Here is a 16,191-nt window from a genome sequence, read left to right as displayed (position 1 = left end):
TGACTCTTGAGGCTCTCCCCAGTCCTATTTTGTATTTTATTTAGAGATAGGGTCTCTCTGAGTTGCTCAGGGACTCACTTTGGCTGAGCCTGGTTTTGAACTGACATCCTCCTGCCTCAGCCTCTGGAGTCCCTGGGATCACAGGTGTGGGCCACTGTGCCCAGCAGACTTTTCTCTCTCACCTTCTCTCTCACCATCCAGAACAGTGCATGGAGGGTGCTGGCACCCAGGGTTGGTTGGATTAGTCTGTGAATCGTTTGGACCAGGGACTGCATTTTTTCCCCACTGAAACACAGTAATAGTGACCATTTGTAACCTCTGTGCTGCAGGCATGTGATGTCATAGAAGGGATAATCAAAAGAAGAAGATGGCAGAAAGAGCCATGCTGTGGGCGGGAACCCTGGGAACTGGAAAAGTCCTTGTGTTCTCCTTGATTTCTGCTGTTCAAGAGGACAATCCTCACTTTGAAGCCAAATGGAATTCACATCTTAACTAGTCTTTTTTAACGACATAAGTCACATGTGTGTTTAAGAAAGGAATATGATCTCAAACTTTTACTTCTAGAATGAAAATCATCCTGGCCAGAGGGGAAGGAAAGTCCTCTGAGAGGTCTGGTCACTGGGATCGTCTTTGAACTCTTTCAAGTCTCTTTTTCTTGGAAAATCCATCTCTTTTTTTTTTCTTTTCTCTTTTTTTTTAACCAGTGATTGAACTTGGAGGCACTCAGCCACTGAGCCACATCCCTTTTTTGTATTTTATTAAGAGCCAAGGTCTTGCTAAAGTTGCTGAGGGCCTTGCTAAGTTGCTGAGGCTGGCCTCCAACTCGTGATCCTCCTTCCTTAGCATCCTGAGAGGTAGGACTATAGGTTTCCACCACCATGCCCAGCTGAAAATCCATTTCTATTGGTCCAGGGCCTCATAAAAATTTGTGATGGGCTGTGGTTCTTTGCTAGAGCACTCATCTCACACATGCGGGACCCTGAGTTTGATCCCAGCACCACATAAAAATAAATAAGTGAAATAAAGGTATTGTGTCCAACTACAACTAAAAAATAAATATTTAAAAAAATTAAAACAAAGATATTATGTCCATGCACAATTAAAAAATATTTAAAAAAATCTTCTGTGGCACATTATTGGAGGGGGAAAAATGAGTCGGCCAGTATTTTTTTGAATGCAAACTTTGCCCACCACTATTTTGGCTACGTGCATGATTGACAATAACAGAAACACGCTTTTGATCTTTAAGGGCTTCTAGTGTTTTTCAGGCAGAGAAACAGGAAGTCTCCTGATGGCATAAAATGGCTCAGTTGAGTGCTGAGCTTCAAACTGCTGACTGATTTAAATGCTGGAATTGGGCAGAGGGTTTGATAATTCCCCTTCAGAGTCGGGCTTTCCAGGGGACAAAAGAGGACATATGGTGGAGCTTGTTGGGATCTGCAAGGGGATCAACCAGATCCTCAGGCTTCCCAGAGCTCCTGGTCTGGACATGGCTTTTTCTCTTGAAGGGCCTCTTGGCATAGGAGAGTAGGAGCCTGCGCTCTTGTATGTAAAGAAGAGGGCTCTCACCAGGTGTGGTGGCCCCTGCCTGTCATCTCAGTGACTCTGGAGGCTGAGACAGAAGGATCACAAGTTGGAGGCCAGCCTCAGCAGTTTCACCAAGCTCTAAGTGACTTAATGTGACCCTGTTAAAAAGTAAACAACATAAAGTTCTGGGCTACATTTTGGTGGGTATTGATTGATCAGCTGGGAGGCCTGAGGAAGGCCACTTGACCTTTTAGAAGCAGAAACACAATCAGCTGTGAAAAAAACTTGAATTCTAAGTTTGAAGTTGTGCATATGGAGTTGCCAGGGTGTGTTGTGTGGTGACTGATGGTGGATAAAGAAGTCCTATGTCTGGGGGAAGTTTTTTGAGGCTGGAATGCCATACAGTGTGCACTTACAACATTAGCTTTTCCAAGTTGTCTTTCATTTTTTTTTTGGGGGGGTTACCAAGAATTGAACCCCAAGAATTGAACCCAGAAACTGTCAACCCCTGAGTCCCATCTTCAGTCCTTTTTGCATTTTATTTAGAGACAGAGTCTCACTTAGTTGCTTAGGGCTTCGCTTTTGCTGAGGCTGGCCTCCAACTCTCGATTCTCTTGCCTCAGCCACCCGAGCTCCTGGGATGACAGGCCTGTGCCACAGCACCAGCATGAGAGCTGTTTCCTTCAGTGCTGTTTTACTCAGTGTTATTTAGTACTTTTTGTCTTCCAGTGTTGCTCTTAAGAAGTCTGATTTTCAGGGTTGGGACCTTTCTTTCTGGATGTTTTGGAGGTATTTTTGGATAGGGCACCCTCCCCTGATTTCCCTTTCTTGATGTCCACAGGGCTTTCTGAGTCTCACTGTTTGGTGTCGTTGGTGTGGTCAGTCACCAGCTGTGAACCCCTTAGCTGTGGAATGTTCCCATTCTCTGTGTGGTCTTTCTGGAAGTCCAGCTAGGTGAGATTAGCTCTGAAGTGATTTTCAACCTGGGTCAGTTTTGCCCCCCAGGAGATATTTGGCAGTATCTGGAGAGTTGTCTCTTTTAGTTTTTAAAATGTGATGGTGGGACTCCTGGCATCTAGTGTTAGAGGTCAGTGATGCTGCCAAGCAAACTTCACTGCAAGGCTGTGCCCTCCAAACAGAGGCAAGACTGAGAAACCCTTTTTTTGGGTGAGGGCTACTAAGGATCAAACCCAGGGGCACTAAACACCTGAGCCTCATCCCCAGCCCTTTTTGTATTTTATTTAGAGACAGGGTTTTGCTGAGTTGCTCAGGGCCTTTCTAAGTTGCTGAGGCTGGCCTCCAACTAGCCATACTCACCCCTCAGCCTCCCAAGCTGCTGGGATGACAGGTGTGCACCCCCACACCCAGCTCTAAGTTTCTTAATCCATAAAATACAAGTTAGCAGGCTGGGATTGTGGCTCAGTGTTAGAGGGCTTGCAGAGCATGGGCAGGACCCAGGTTTGATCCTCAGCACCACTTAAAGATAAAGGCATTGTGTTGTGTCCATCTACACCTAAATCAGTTATATCAGTTCAGTCACCTATATCAGTTCAATATTTATTGTTAAGGGGAGGGGTGCTTAACTTTATAATGGCTTGATTTTTGAAAATTTTTTAAGATTTAAGTTCTTTCCCTAATTTAGGGCTGGAACAAAATTAAACTTGTTTCAAAGAAAAAAATTAAAAATAAATATGAATAATGCAACCCTGTTCAAAAGTAAACAACATAAAGTTCTGGGATGTGTCTTGGTGGGTAGTGATTGATCAGCTGGGAGGCCTGATTATATTAAAATATTAAAAAAAATACAAGTTAGACTTTCAAGATGACAGGCTATGAAAAGATCAGTGAGATATAAAGAGCTCCATAGGAAAGGGTTTGTATATTTGCCTTTCTTCCATGAGTTTCTTTTTTATAATATAGTTTTTTAGTTGTAATTTGACAGAATACCTTTGTTTTATTTATTTATTATTATGTGGCATGGAGGAAGAAACCCAGGGCCCTGCACATGCTAGGTGAGTGCTCCACCACTGAGCCCCATCCCCAGCCCAGCCCCTTCCATGAGCGTTTAATTGGAGAAAGCTGGACAGAAAAGGAGCCATTCTTAACCATGTATTGTTTCTATTTGAATGGAAGGGTAATGGTCACCCCTTCAGTATTAGGTGGAAGGAGGCAGGGATTCTGTTCAGTGGCTAGTGGTCACTGTCTTTGACACTGGAAACTGAGAATGGGGAGTTGGGGGTTGTGAAAGAACAGGGAAGAGTCAGGCACAGTGGCTCACACCTGTAAACCCAGCAACATGGGAGGCTGAGGCAGGATGATCTCAAGGTGGAGGCCAGCCTCAGCAGCTCAGTGAGACCCTGTCTCTAAATAAAAAAAAAGCTGGGCCTGAGGCTCAGTGGTGGAACAGGTGCCTGGCACATACCAGGCTCTGGGTTCCATTCCCAGAAGCATCAAAATAATACAGATGAGCACTGTCGCCTGTGGCCTCCCCTGGGCCTCATGGTGTTGGAATCACATCCCTCTGTGTTCTGTTCTAGACATTTTCCCTTTGCTATTAGAACACATGCTTTGGGCTTGCCAACTTAGGTGCCTAAGCATTCGGGCAGCGAGGTAAGCAAAGTGACTTGCTCAAGCCCAAGGTTGTGGTGCCCTTTCACTAAAAGAGGGCCACTGTGTTCAGACCTGGTTTCTCAAAAAAACAAAAACAAAAACAAAAACAAAAAAAACAAATAGCTGGATTTTAACAGGAAATTTCCTAGGGTTCAAAAAATGGCAAGAGCCATGCACAGTGGAACATGCCTTTAATCCCAGTGGCTGGTTTGGGTTGCTGAGGCAGGAGGATAGCGAGTTTGAGGCCAGGCTCAGCAGAAGCGAGGCCCTCAGAAACTCAGGGAGACTCTGTCTCTAAATAAAATACACAATAGGGCTGGGGATGGGGCTCAGGGTTTGAGGGCCCCTGTGTTCAATCCCCCTTCACAAAAGCCAAGTTTAAAGGCACATCTAAGACTACGGAGTCCCAATCAAACCATCCTGTGGGCAGCTTCTTGGCTCCTTGTAATCTAAACAGTATTTTAGTTCGCCAGATGAGGCTGTCCAGCATTAGCACTATTGTGTGCTCAAGACCACCCTAGAAAACATGGAGAAGATCAGAACTAGAACCAACCTCTGCCCCATGGGCTAGTGGATTCGCTGATCATCCCCCATATCGGCTGCTCAGAGCTGAAACCAAAAGGGCATTGAAAAGAGGAGCCTTCCCTGGGCCATCTTTGAAGCAGTAGCTTCAATTGGCCTTGTTCCAGCAGCTTGGGAGGCTGAGGCAGGAGGATCTAATGTTGGAGGCCAGCCTCAGCAACTTAGTGAGGCCCTCAGCATCTCAGGAGGCTCTGCTTGACCTACACACATGGGGTCTGACCTCATTCTTATTTCAGAGATGAGGGAGGATGAAATGGCACTCAGAGGCCATGGCATTTCCCAGTCCTGGACCCACTTGAGAGCATTTGCTTTCCAAAACTTGGTATTTGATGAGATGTCTGTTTCACCAGGTTCTCTTTAGCATCTGCCAACCAAAGTTATTTTACTGAGCATCAATTTATAGTTGACCACAGGGCACCGTCAGGGGGAGCTTGTGCAGACGAAGCCACCGCTTACAGATTTGGCCTTACATATTATCCACTATTTTCTGGCCTTTTAACATAAAATAAAGGTCATGTAATAAATCCTTCCTGATTTGTTAGTGTTGTTTATTTATTTATTTATTTTGGTCCCAGGGATTGAACCAAGGGGCACTTAACACCTGAGCCCCATTCCCCAAACTTTTATATTTTATTTAGAGACAGGGTATCACTGAGTTGCCCAGAGTCTTGATAAGTGGCTGAGACTGGCCTCCACCTTGCCATCCTTCTGCCTCAGCCTCCTGAGTCTCAGGGATCACAAGTGTGCAATACCATGTTCAGCCTCTTGAATAAATATTTTTATAGATGGGTTTTAAATATGTTTTCAAGACTGTAAAATGAAAACCTTTCCTTTCTTGCCTCTGTAGACAGCCCTTTCTGTGGTGATTGCTCAGGAACTGGGGAGTAAGGTGCCTTTCTTCTCCTTGGTGGGGAGCAAAGTTTACTCCATGGAGAACAAGAAGACAGAGGTGCTGATGGAGAACTTCTGCAGGGCTATTATTGAGTATCACGTCAGTGTGAAAGATGGCTGTTTCTTCTCTGGTGCTTTGAATCCTTTCATCTTAAAAATGCTCATGTTCTTTTGGTGCTGTTGACAAGACAGGCAAGAGTAGCTAGCCATCCAAGCAGCTTAGGAGGATGAGGTAAAAGGAACACAATTTGGAGGCCAGCCTCAGCAACTTATTGAGGCCCTGAGCAACTCAGCAAGACTCTGCCTCTAAATAAAATATAAAAAGGGCTGGGGACAGGGTTCAATGGTCGAAGGCCCCTGGATTCCATCCCTGGTACCCAAATAAATAATAAATAAATAAAAAGACTAAGAAGTCTACTTGGTGAACTTTTGATATAATGCTGAAGGAAAGAAAATGCAGTAGGAGGGTGCAGCATTTGGAAGTGCGGAGACATCATGGGATCCTGTTTTACCCCCCACAGCCACCTGGTACCCCCATGGCTGGCACTCTATCTTCCTGCGGTGCCTCTTTGTGGGACTGGCTCTGCCTTTGATCTTCCCCAGCAGGTCCCTGTAAGCACTCAACTATGGTTCTCTCTCCCTCTCTCTCTCTCTCTCTCTCTCTCTCTCTCTCTCTCTCTCTCTCTCTCTCCCTTTTGAGACCATGGCTGCTGAGCTACCCCTAGCCCCTGTGTGACACTAATGCTGAACTGAAGAGTTCTAATTCTGAACTTGTGTCTAGAAGCTAAGCTTTGTGTCACATTGAAATTAGGCTTTTTATTTTTATTTTTTTGTACCAGGGATTGAACCCAGGGGCACTTCACCCCTGATCCCTGTCCCCAGCCTTTTTTATATTTAATTTAGAGACAGCTTCTCACCAAGTTTCTGAGGCTGGCCTCCAACTCTCAATCCTCCTGCCTTAGCCTCCTGAGTTGCTGGGATTATACATGTATACAACTGGGTTTTATGTTTAAAATTTTTCTCTCTATTGTTTTTTTCTTCACATCTTCTTTTCTTTTTCCCTTTTCATGTCCTATTTTTCAGGATCTCAGTATGTTTCCCAGGCAATCCTGGAACTCCTGGGTTCAAACCATCCTCTTGCCTCAGTATGCTGAATAACTATGGCTACAGATGTGTGCTACGGTGCCTGGATTATTTTTTCTTATTTAAACATGTGCCAGTGATTTTATTCAACTAATAAGTTAAACATATGAACCATATTCCAACAGCTCAGAAGGCTGAGGCAGCAGGATAGCAAGTTGGAGGTCAGCCTCAGAAACTTAGCCAGACCCTGAGCAACTAAGTGAGATCTGGTCTCTAAATAAAATATGAAAGGGGCTGGGGATGGTGCTCAAGGGTTGAAGGCCCCTGAATTCCATTCCTGGTAAAAAAAGGAACCAAGAAAATATGTGACCAGTAAGATATTACTACCTTTCAAATACCTGAATATTAATATTTTAAGAACTTAAATTTAAAAAAACACCATTTTTCTGGGATGGGTCAGGGGCTCAGTTGTAGAGTGCCCACCTAACATGTGTGAGGCCCTGGGTTGCATCCTCAGCACCATATAAAAATAATTAAAAAAAATAAAGAAATTATGTCCATCTACAACTTAAAAAAAAAATTTAGACCCCCATTTTTGTGAAACAAAAACCTGATAAAACTGGTCTTCTCACAGTTGCTTGTATTTCAATGGCTCAGTGGTAACTGAATTTTGCTTTAAAGTTTGAAAAAGTAGAGGTCACCAGGCACATTTGATGGGAGTGGCCCCTGGAGTTGGGTGGTGGGGGACACAGCAGGGCTTTTGGTGGCAGCAGGTGAGGAGAAATTTCTAGATTCTGCCACAGAATAAAAGGGGAAGCTGTGTTCTTCCCTTAGACAGAAGCCTGCTTTTCCCACATCTTTAAATTCCTGCAAAGCTGCAGAGAGAGGGAGAGAGGGTTATCTGTCCCCGTCTGTGCAACTTCCTTGATGTGATAAAGTCCATGTCAGGGACTTAGAAACCTGAGACAGCAGATGAAACCCGTGTCCTTTGTGCTGTCTTGGCCAGAGACAGTGCCCACAGCCTCTCTCTTGGCCAAAAGCTGGGCCCATGGTCCACTGGGCCTTCCCCTGTCTACTTCTCAGCCACTCATATTTGCTAGACAAATATGAGTGGCTGAGAAATGGGGATGCCTCTTTTCCTCTCCTGGAGGAATTTCATATCACTGTCCCCTCACAGTGAGTATGGGCAGGCATTCCATTTGGAGGAATTTCCTCTTTGCAAAATAGAAATGGTTCTATTAAAAAAAAAAATCAAAGGAGGCTTAAAAGCCCAGAATTTTCCAAGCTTGATAGAGTTTTCTGTTACCTTCATGTTGTCTGGAAAATTTCTTTTTTTTTTTTTTGTACCAGGGATTGAACCCAGGGGCCCTCGACCCCTGAGCACCACCCAGCCTTATTTTGCATTGATTTAGAGACAGAGTCTCCCTGAGTTGCTCAGGGCCTCAGTGTTGTGGAGGCTGGCCTCTAACGGATGATCCTCCAGCCTCAGCCTCTGCAGCTACTTGGACTCGAGGTTTGCACAGCTGCTTCGGGATTTGTTTGGAAAGTTTGTTTTGGGGTTCAGGAGCTGTGAATTTGGTTCATCAAACACAGAATGTGGCTTCCCTGTTGGATGTTTTCCACAAGCCCCACTTATAGGCTCTCAGGTGGATCACAGACACAGGAGATCTGACCCTAGCTTCCAGTCTTGAGTGTCCTTGTCCTGGTTGGGTTTCTGGAGAAGAGAAGGCAAGGGATGGGGTGATAAGATAATGCCCCCCTTGAACTGAGGGAAGTGGCCTGAGTGTCTGATCATGTGGCTGTGTTTCTCTGCCTTTGGGATATTTCCATATCAGCTCACAGGGATCCTGATGGCCACCTGCCAGCAGAAGTCTTCTGTGGCCTCCCCATTTGTCAGGAGAGCAGCGACCCTTTTTTTTTTTTTTTGAGGAGGGGCACCAGGGATTGAACCCGAGGATCCTAACCACAGAGCCACCTCCCAGCCCTGTTTTGAATTTATTTGGAGACAGGGTTTCCCTGAATTGATCAGGGCCTCACTGAGTTGCTGAGGCTGGCCTCCAGCTTACTATCCTCCTGCCTTGGCCTCCTGAGCTGGAATGACAGGCCTGTGTCACCGCTCCCAGAAGAGTTGCTCTCCACCCATTATGGTGTCACTAGGTTGTACTGTAAGGTGACTTGTCAGTTCTTGTGCTGTGGAAGTTTGAGGTAAGAAGGGTGTTGGTGAGGAGGAGATGTATGTGACAGAAGAATGGTCCTGCTTCTCACCATGTGCCCATCAGCCATCCCTTCCAGGGCTGTGGATAAAGGAGGCCAAGGAGGTCTACGAGAGGAAGGTGATGAAGCTGACGTCATGTGAGACCGAGAACCCCATGGGCGGCTATGGCAAGACCATCAGCCACGTGATCATAGTGCTCAAGACAGCCAAGGGCACCAAGCAGCTCAAGGGAAGTCTGTCCTGAGCCCTGTTCTCAGCACTGTGGCACAGGCAGGTGGTGTGACCTCTGTGTCCCCCTTTACTTGGCCTCTGCACTGTTGATGCTATATGGGACACTCAGGATAACACCGTGTAGTATAAAGGGACACCTCGTAAGGGCTAGGACATAGGTCCCTTCATGAGGTAGGTCTTTCTTTTTTCATTGCTTCTGTGAGTTGTGTGGTTAAGTCAAGAAATTGCTAATGCCATCTCATCCCCCAAATGACAGCCATTGGCCAGCCAGGCACAGTAGAGCATGCCTGTCATCCCAGCCACTCAGGAGGCTGAGGCAGGAGGATCACATGGTGGAGCCCAGCCTCATCAACTTAGTCAAGGCCCTGAGCAGCTCAGTGAGAGCCTGTCTCTAAATAAAATACAAAATGGGGCTGGGGATGTGGCTCAGGTATAAGTCACCCCTGGGTTCAAATCCCCAAACTGCCCCCTCACCTCCCCAAAAAGTCAAAGTGGACATAATTTTGTTTTCTTTATTCTTTCTTTTTCATAATGTTTTTACTCATCCACTGTGTTATGATTGACTCACACTAGTTCTGTACCTGTCCCCTGCTGCATGGCCAGGTCTCTTGCTGTGGGCTTAGAGAGGTATTTTACCTGTCGCTCATCACAGCTGTGTGCCCGTGTGCGCAGGTGCCAAGAATCTCATTTCCCCTGTTTTCCAGATCAAGTCTTCAGGCTCAGAAAAAGGCTCCACAGTCATCCTGTGCCCAGTGCTGGCTGAGGGCCAGGGTGACTGCAAGTCCTCTGGTGCTGGGTAACACCTGTGCATCCTCTGAGCTCTCTGGGGCTCAGTTTCTCATCTCTAGACCACTATCCATCCACCATAGAATCTCTCCATCTTTTCCTCTTTTATAACTTGGTGATTCTTTGATTCTCTGAGGTAGTTTCTTGGTCACAGCTTTATGGAGATCATGAAAATGTCACTTCTTTCAAGGGCTATTTTTCTGTTTCCTAATGGGGCCTTCATCTCAGCAGCTTGGCTCCACAACCTGTCTTTATCTCTTTAATCCCTCATCACATCCTGTCCATCCTGGATTAATGAGGTTCTGAGAAGGTGGCCCTTCTCAAGAATAACACCTTGAGAAAGTTCTTCTGAAAAATTAACTGAATAAAAGTGCCTGAGATGAAAAGAAAAATTGTCCTCTTCCCTGTAGGAGAGAGGACACAGAAACACAGTGGAAATTTAAGCCATCCATCACTCTGCTTCGACCAGCTTCTCAAAGAAATGAGCCTAACAGAGAAGAGGAAAATTGTCTTTCAAAACAAAGGTGGTACCCACCTCTGATCCCAGCAGCTTGGGAGGCTGAGGCAGGAGGATTGCGAGTTCAAAGCCAGCCTCAGCTAAAGCGAGGCCCTAAGCAACTCAGGGATACCCTGACTCTAAATAAAATGCCAAAAAGGGCTGGGGATGGGGCTTGGTGGTTGAGGGCCCCTGAGCCCAATCCCTGGTACCCCCAGTTCCCCCAAAACCCATGTCCTTCTGGGCTGTTTTTCCACATGGATGACATACTGGGACAGAAGGACCTCAGGTGTGTTGTGTGGAGTTGTGAAGTGTCTGAGTTTGAAGGAGGCTTATGAAGTTTTTTGCCTAGGGACTCCCCAACCTTGCTCCTGTTCGCACAGTGCCCCAAAGAGGCCAAAGAGGCCAGGTCCTGGTGAGCTCCTGGCAGCTCTATTGGTGCAGTTGTGAACATTATCCACCCATTTTAAGTTTGTGTAGTGCACAGGATTTTGAGGCATGACATTGTTTACACTCCCCATCTTAATTTTAGAATATTGTCACGACATTCCAAGGGACCTCATTCCCATGAATGGCCACCTGATGTCTCTCCCCTTGACCTTTGGCCACCACATACTGACTTTGTTTCTGAATTAGCCTTTTGGGGGGCCACCTTCTTCCGAGAGAGCCCTACAGTGGGTGTTAGTCTGTGTCATGTCTCCCGCACCCCCCCTTTGACTCTGGACTCTGTCTGGGAAAGAGCTCAGGTGTGTTTCCACAGGGTGGTCCTCTGTAGCAGCTGCTCTGGACGCTCGGCCTCAGTACCTGTCTGCCAGCCTGGTCCTACAGAGGCTGCTGTCCTTGCCCAGTGCACAACCATGGGGAAGAGCAAGGCTCCGTAGAGCACCATCACCCTGAGATGTGTGTGCACAGCCCTGGGGGCCAGAGGGTGCTAGGATTTGCTTTTTTATTGTCCTGGGGCTCATACCCAGGGCCCTGGTCATAGTGAACTAGCACTCTGGCACTGAGCTGTGCCCCAGCCCCAGGGCCTAGCTATGTGGTCTAGACTGGCCTCCACCTTGGTGATCCTCTTTCCTCACTCTCCTAACCCAGACAGTTTGGGGGAATTCCAACTTATGTTTCCCCTTCTGAGCTGGACTTCTTTGTGGGTACTTCTGGGTGCTGTCACATAGAGGAGGAGACCGAGGCCTAGAGAGCCAGGATCATGGGCCACATCAAATGCAGCCTCAGGTGGCTAAGCAGGAAGCTCTGGTGTCCGTAACCCAAGGACTGGAGCTGTAGTGGTGATCCTGGAAGGTGCCATGGAGCGTGGCCAAGGACATATATCCCCTCTAAGGGCACCTGGGTCCCTGTGAGAATGTTCCTTCCACATTGCAACCCCTGAAGGCAAGGCAAGGAAGAGTAATGGTGACTTTCTCTTGTCCCCTGCAGGTAGACATGGTCACCCTCAGGTTCACCTCCTGGTGTGCTAAGCCCCCAGTCCAGGCTCTTGTGCCCTGCCAAATACCCTCATACCCACCCACTCCTAGGGTCACTGGCTACTTCAAGTGTCTGTCTGTCTCTCTGTCTCTCTCTCATGTTTAGTCCTGTGAACTGAACCTGTAGTGCTTAAGCAGGGAGCCAGAAGCCTGTCCTTTTTATTTTGATTTGTATTGTTTTGAGAGGGAGTCTCCCATTGCTAAGTTGCTGAGGCTGGCCTCCAACTTGGCGATCCTCCTGCCTCAGCCTCCGAGTCCCTGGAATGATAGGTGTGCACTTCTGTGCCTGGCCTCTCAGGTCTCTTCGGGAAAGGTGCCTTCCCTCGGGGTCAGGAGAAACTGGAACATGCATCAGGGTTGTCTGAGTCCCCCTTTGTCTGGTTTGGTTTGGTTTTAGCTGAACTCCAGCATTTTTTAAAGTCTGCAGAAGGAGCGGGTGGAGGCCAGTGACGTCATCTACATGGAGGCCAACATCGGGGCTGTGAAGGTATGCTCCCCGGGGACAGTGTTACACATGAGGGTCTGCCAGGGTGACAACTGGGTAACTAGGGCGTCACTTTGCTCATTGGTGGTGGGTGGGGGAAGGTCAGCAGCTGTGCCTTTACCTAAGTCACCTTGGCTTTTCTGTCTTCCTCTCCTCATGACTTAAGCAGGCAGAGTGTGCAAGATGCAAACCCTGTCGGGGACAGGGACCAGACAGCCTTTGTCCCTTCCCGCTGCACCAGGCAGCATCTTCCATTTTCCTTTATCTCCCTGGTGTCCCTCCCTGAGTCCTAAACCTTGGGACTGCACCAGGTGGCTCGTCCTCTATCTGCTGCTGTGTCCCATGGTGGCAGCCCCTCCCTGGTACATGGATGAGCCTAAGGCCTCGTGTCACCCATAAATCACCACCCTGAAAAGCCCGGGACCCCGGCTCCAGTGAGTCCCCTGGATGCTCCTTTATCAGGAGTGAAATGAAAGGGGAGAGAATCTTCCAGAAAGTCTCAGGTGTGGCCCCGGGCGGGTCTGGGAGCCAAAGTGGGGCCCCCAGCTGCGGGGCACATGCGGAGGTTGCCATTGGGGGCCCTCGGTGGGCAGCGGTGAGCTTTGTGTGGTCCCGGTGCCCCATGGCTCTGCTGGCAAAGGCAGAGGCCACGGAATTTGCTCTGAAGGCCGATGAGGACATGCCCTGCCCAAGGGTGACATGCACAAGAAGAAGGAGGTCATCCAGAATGGGATATTGCATGACCTGGATATGGCCAACACCAGGCCCCAGGGACAGGCTCTCCTGGGCCAGCGCATGCCCAAGGCCCTGGGAACCAGTTGTCAGGGCTGTGCTGTCCTCCTGGAAGCCTTCTGAGAGGCTCAGCAATGAGCACGACATGAGCTTCGGCCCCTTTGTCTCAATGTCCAGATGCTGTCACAGCTGATCTCTGGGCGTTGTCTGCCCCTGGCCGCCTGCCAGCCTGCTGGGGGCTGCTCTCCACCCCGGACTGGGGGTTCCTGGTGGGAGCCTTCACAGGGCTTCAGACAGCCTCACGGAGGCTCTGGCCTCTACAGAGTAAGAGCTCCAAATCCTCCAGCTCCCAGCTGGACAGAGAGTCAGGTTTGCTCTTAATCCTGAAGGGGCCTCCTCCTCCCCACCAGGAACGGGCTTTCTGCTGGGAATCTGGTTTTGCTTTTAGTCCCTTGGAGCTTTTCCCAGGAGAGGCCAGAGACTCTTGAGATTGGAATTTCTTCTTTCTTGGCTGGAGGTTTTTGTTTTGTTTTGTACTGAAGCTTAAACACCAGGGGTGCTTACCCATGGAGCCCCATCCACAGCCCTTTTTATATTTTATTTAGAGACAGGGTCTTGCTGAGTTGCTCAGACCTGACTAAGTTTCTTAGGCTGGCCTCCAAATTGCGGTCCTCCTATCTCAGCCTCCCAAATTGCCAGAATTTTTAAAGACACGTTCCACCGCGCATGACTCTGCTTGATTTTTGCAGGTCAGGGGAAACCTCAAGGGGATCCCTCTGAGTTCAGAAGCCCCTCATCCTTCCCAGGGGAGTGTACTGGGCCTTTCCACCTCAGGCCTCCAAGTTGAGTGACATCAGGGACCCACAGGAGGAAGGAGGATGAGCTTTGGTAGCTGCCTTAGAAAGTCCTCTCTGCTACAGGGGGACAAGATGTCCTGTCCATGATGGGCCAGTTGATAAAGCCGAAGAAGACAGAGATCACAGGTAGGACAAGTGGCAAAGCCAAAGCCTGGAGCCAAGTTGAAGCCCTCCTCTGACAAGCTCCTGGCTCTGAGCGCCTCCCACTGCATGGCTCTGGGTCTTCACTCCCTTTTGAAGCTGTGGCCACACTGTGTGTTCTGGCCCCACTGAGGTCAGCATCTGCTTCTCTTGAGGTCCCAGAAAGGTGCCAAATTTGACACCAGGCAGTGGGTCTCCCTTGCTCCTTTATGGGCTTATTTATTTATTTATTTATTGATGCAGGTGTTTGAACTCGGGGGCCCTCGACCACTGAGCCCCGTCCCAGCACTTTTATTTTATATTTAGAGACAGGGCCTAGCTGAGTTGCTTAGGCCCTTGCTAGGTTGCTGAGGCTGGCCTCCAACTTGTGATCCTCCAGACTCAGCCTCTCTGGCTGCTGGGATGACAGGCATGTGCCATCGCGCCTGGCTCTTCCCTAATTTTATGCCCTTCTCTGGACCATTACCACTTTACTCCGAGAAAATGTAAGTTCAACATGAATCCACTGTTGCCTTGAGGTGTTGCAGCAGCCTAAGCTCCTCCATGAGTGACCAAGAGCAGATCTGTCTTTGAATTCGGTTTTGACAGCCCTGCATCATGGCTCTAGGCAAGGACAGGCCTCAGGTACCGGTTCTTTGGGAACAGCTCCATCCTTATGACAGGGGGCGCTGGTTTGGAAGGTGAGGGCTGAGACCTGAGGTGGGTCTGCTTTTCTGTAAGGGCTGATGTTTCTGGGGCCAAGGCTGGGCCTGCTCTGACACTCCTTGGTCAGGTTTCCTGGGGAGAGGATTCTAAGTGCACTTGATGGAAAGCTCATTAACCTAAGCATTGTCATGCACGGCCCTCAAAAGAGCTCCTTGACTGAGTGCAGCAGAGGAGAATTCACATTTGAAAACACATCTCCCTGGAGCTCCCAAATGAGGTGTCTTGGCATCAGGGTCAGGGCTTGATGGGGCAGCTCCTGGTCATTGTGCCCCACACAGCTCCACAAAAGGCGTTTTGTGGCATTTGGGGGCGATCATGCCTGTTTTATTTTTTTTTAGATGAGGGTACAGGGATTCAACTCATGGGCTCTTGACCCTGAGTCCCATCCCCAGCCCTATGCTGTATTTTATTCAGAGACAGGGTCTGAACTGAGTTGCTCATGGTCATACTAAGTTGCTGAGGCTGGCCTTCAATTTGTGATCCTCCTGCCTCAACCTCCCAGGCTGCTGGGGTTATAGGCGTGTGCCACCACAACTGGCATGATTCTTGTTTTCAAATGATGACACCAAACCTGGAATGGGTCCAGTATCCAGCCGTGGGTCAGAGAGCCAGTAGGAGAACCAGGCTGCAGGGTTGGGTCTTGATTGAATTTAGGTGTGGAGAAGAGAGCAGGTGACATTTTCCCCACTGGCTGGGACCCTGTCCAGGGCGAGATCAGCAAGGTGGTGAACAAGTACATTGACCAGGGCGTGGCTGAGAAGGTCCCCAGCATGCTGTTTGTGGACGAGGTGCACATGCTGGACATCAAGGGCTTCACCTCCCTTCACCAAGCTCTGGAATCTTCCATCGCCCCCATCATGATTTTTGCCTCCAATAGAGGCCACTGTGTTATCAGGTAGGTGCTGCCAGCTGTCCCTGCTGCCTGGGTCTATCCCCTTCCATGATGTCATAAGTCAGGATGGGATGAAGGGAGTGCATGTTGCCCCTGGGAGGAGACAGCAGGGGGACTGAAGGCCGCACCTGCCCTGTCCCTGATGGGCAGGGTCTCCACGGGCCGCTGAGGCTCAACATTCCTGTGGGGAGCAAAGGCTTGAGGAGGTGGGGCTGCTCTGGTGACCTGAGTGTCAATTCCCTCACACTGGCTCCCAGAGGCCAGCAGAGCAAGCTTCATCTTCAATGAGGACACTGAATGACATTGCACCTTGTCCCTTGGCATAGGTGGGAACACAGGTTTGTCTCTGAATTGGTTCTTCTTAGTTCCCCATGACCGCAGCATGCATCCTGCCATGTCACTTACACGGGGTGTGATTTTCATTCCTGTGACTGGCCCTTCTGGGGGTGTCCCTGGTTGTGTTCCTATGTGAAAATAGGAA

General features: G+C 48.7%; 1 pseudogene; it reads left to right on the top strand.

Moving 5' to 3' along the window:
* Nucleotides 1-367: 367 nt before the first annotated feature.
* On the top strand, nt 368-15,717 carry LOC143388775 (ruvB-like 1; annotated as a pseudogene).
* Nucleotides 15,718-16,191: the final 474 nt, after the last annotated feature.

This window comes from Callospermophilus lateralis, unplaced genomic scaffold (assembly GCF_048772815.1).
Source record: "Callospermophilus lateralis isolate mCalLat2 unplaced genomic scaffold, mCalLat2.hap1 Scaffold_43, whole genome shotgun sequence".
Taxonomy (NCBI): domain Eukaryota; kingdom Metazoa; phylum Chordata; class Mammalia; order Rodentia; family Sciuridae; genus Callospermophilus; species Callospermophilus lateralis.
Note: the sequence above shows the minus strand (reverse complement) of the source record. Positions and strands in the feature narration are given on the sequence as shown.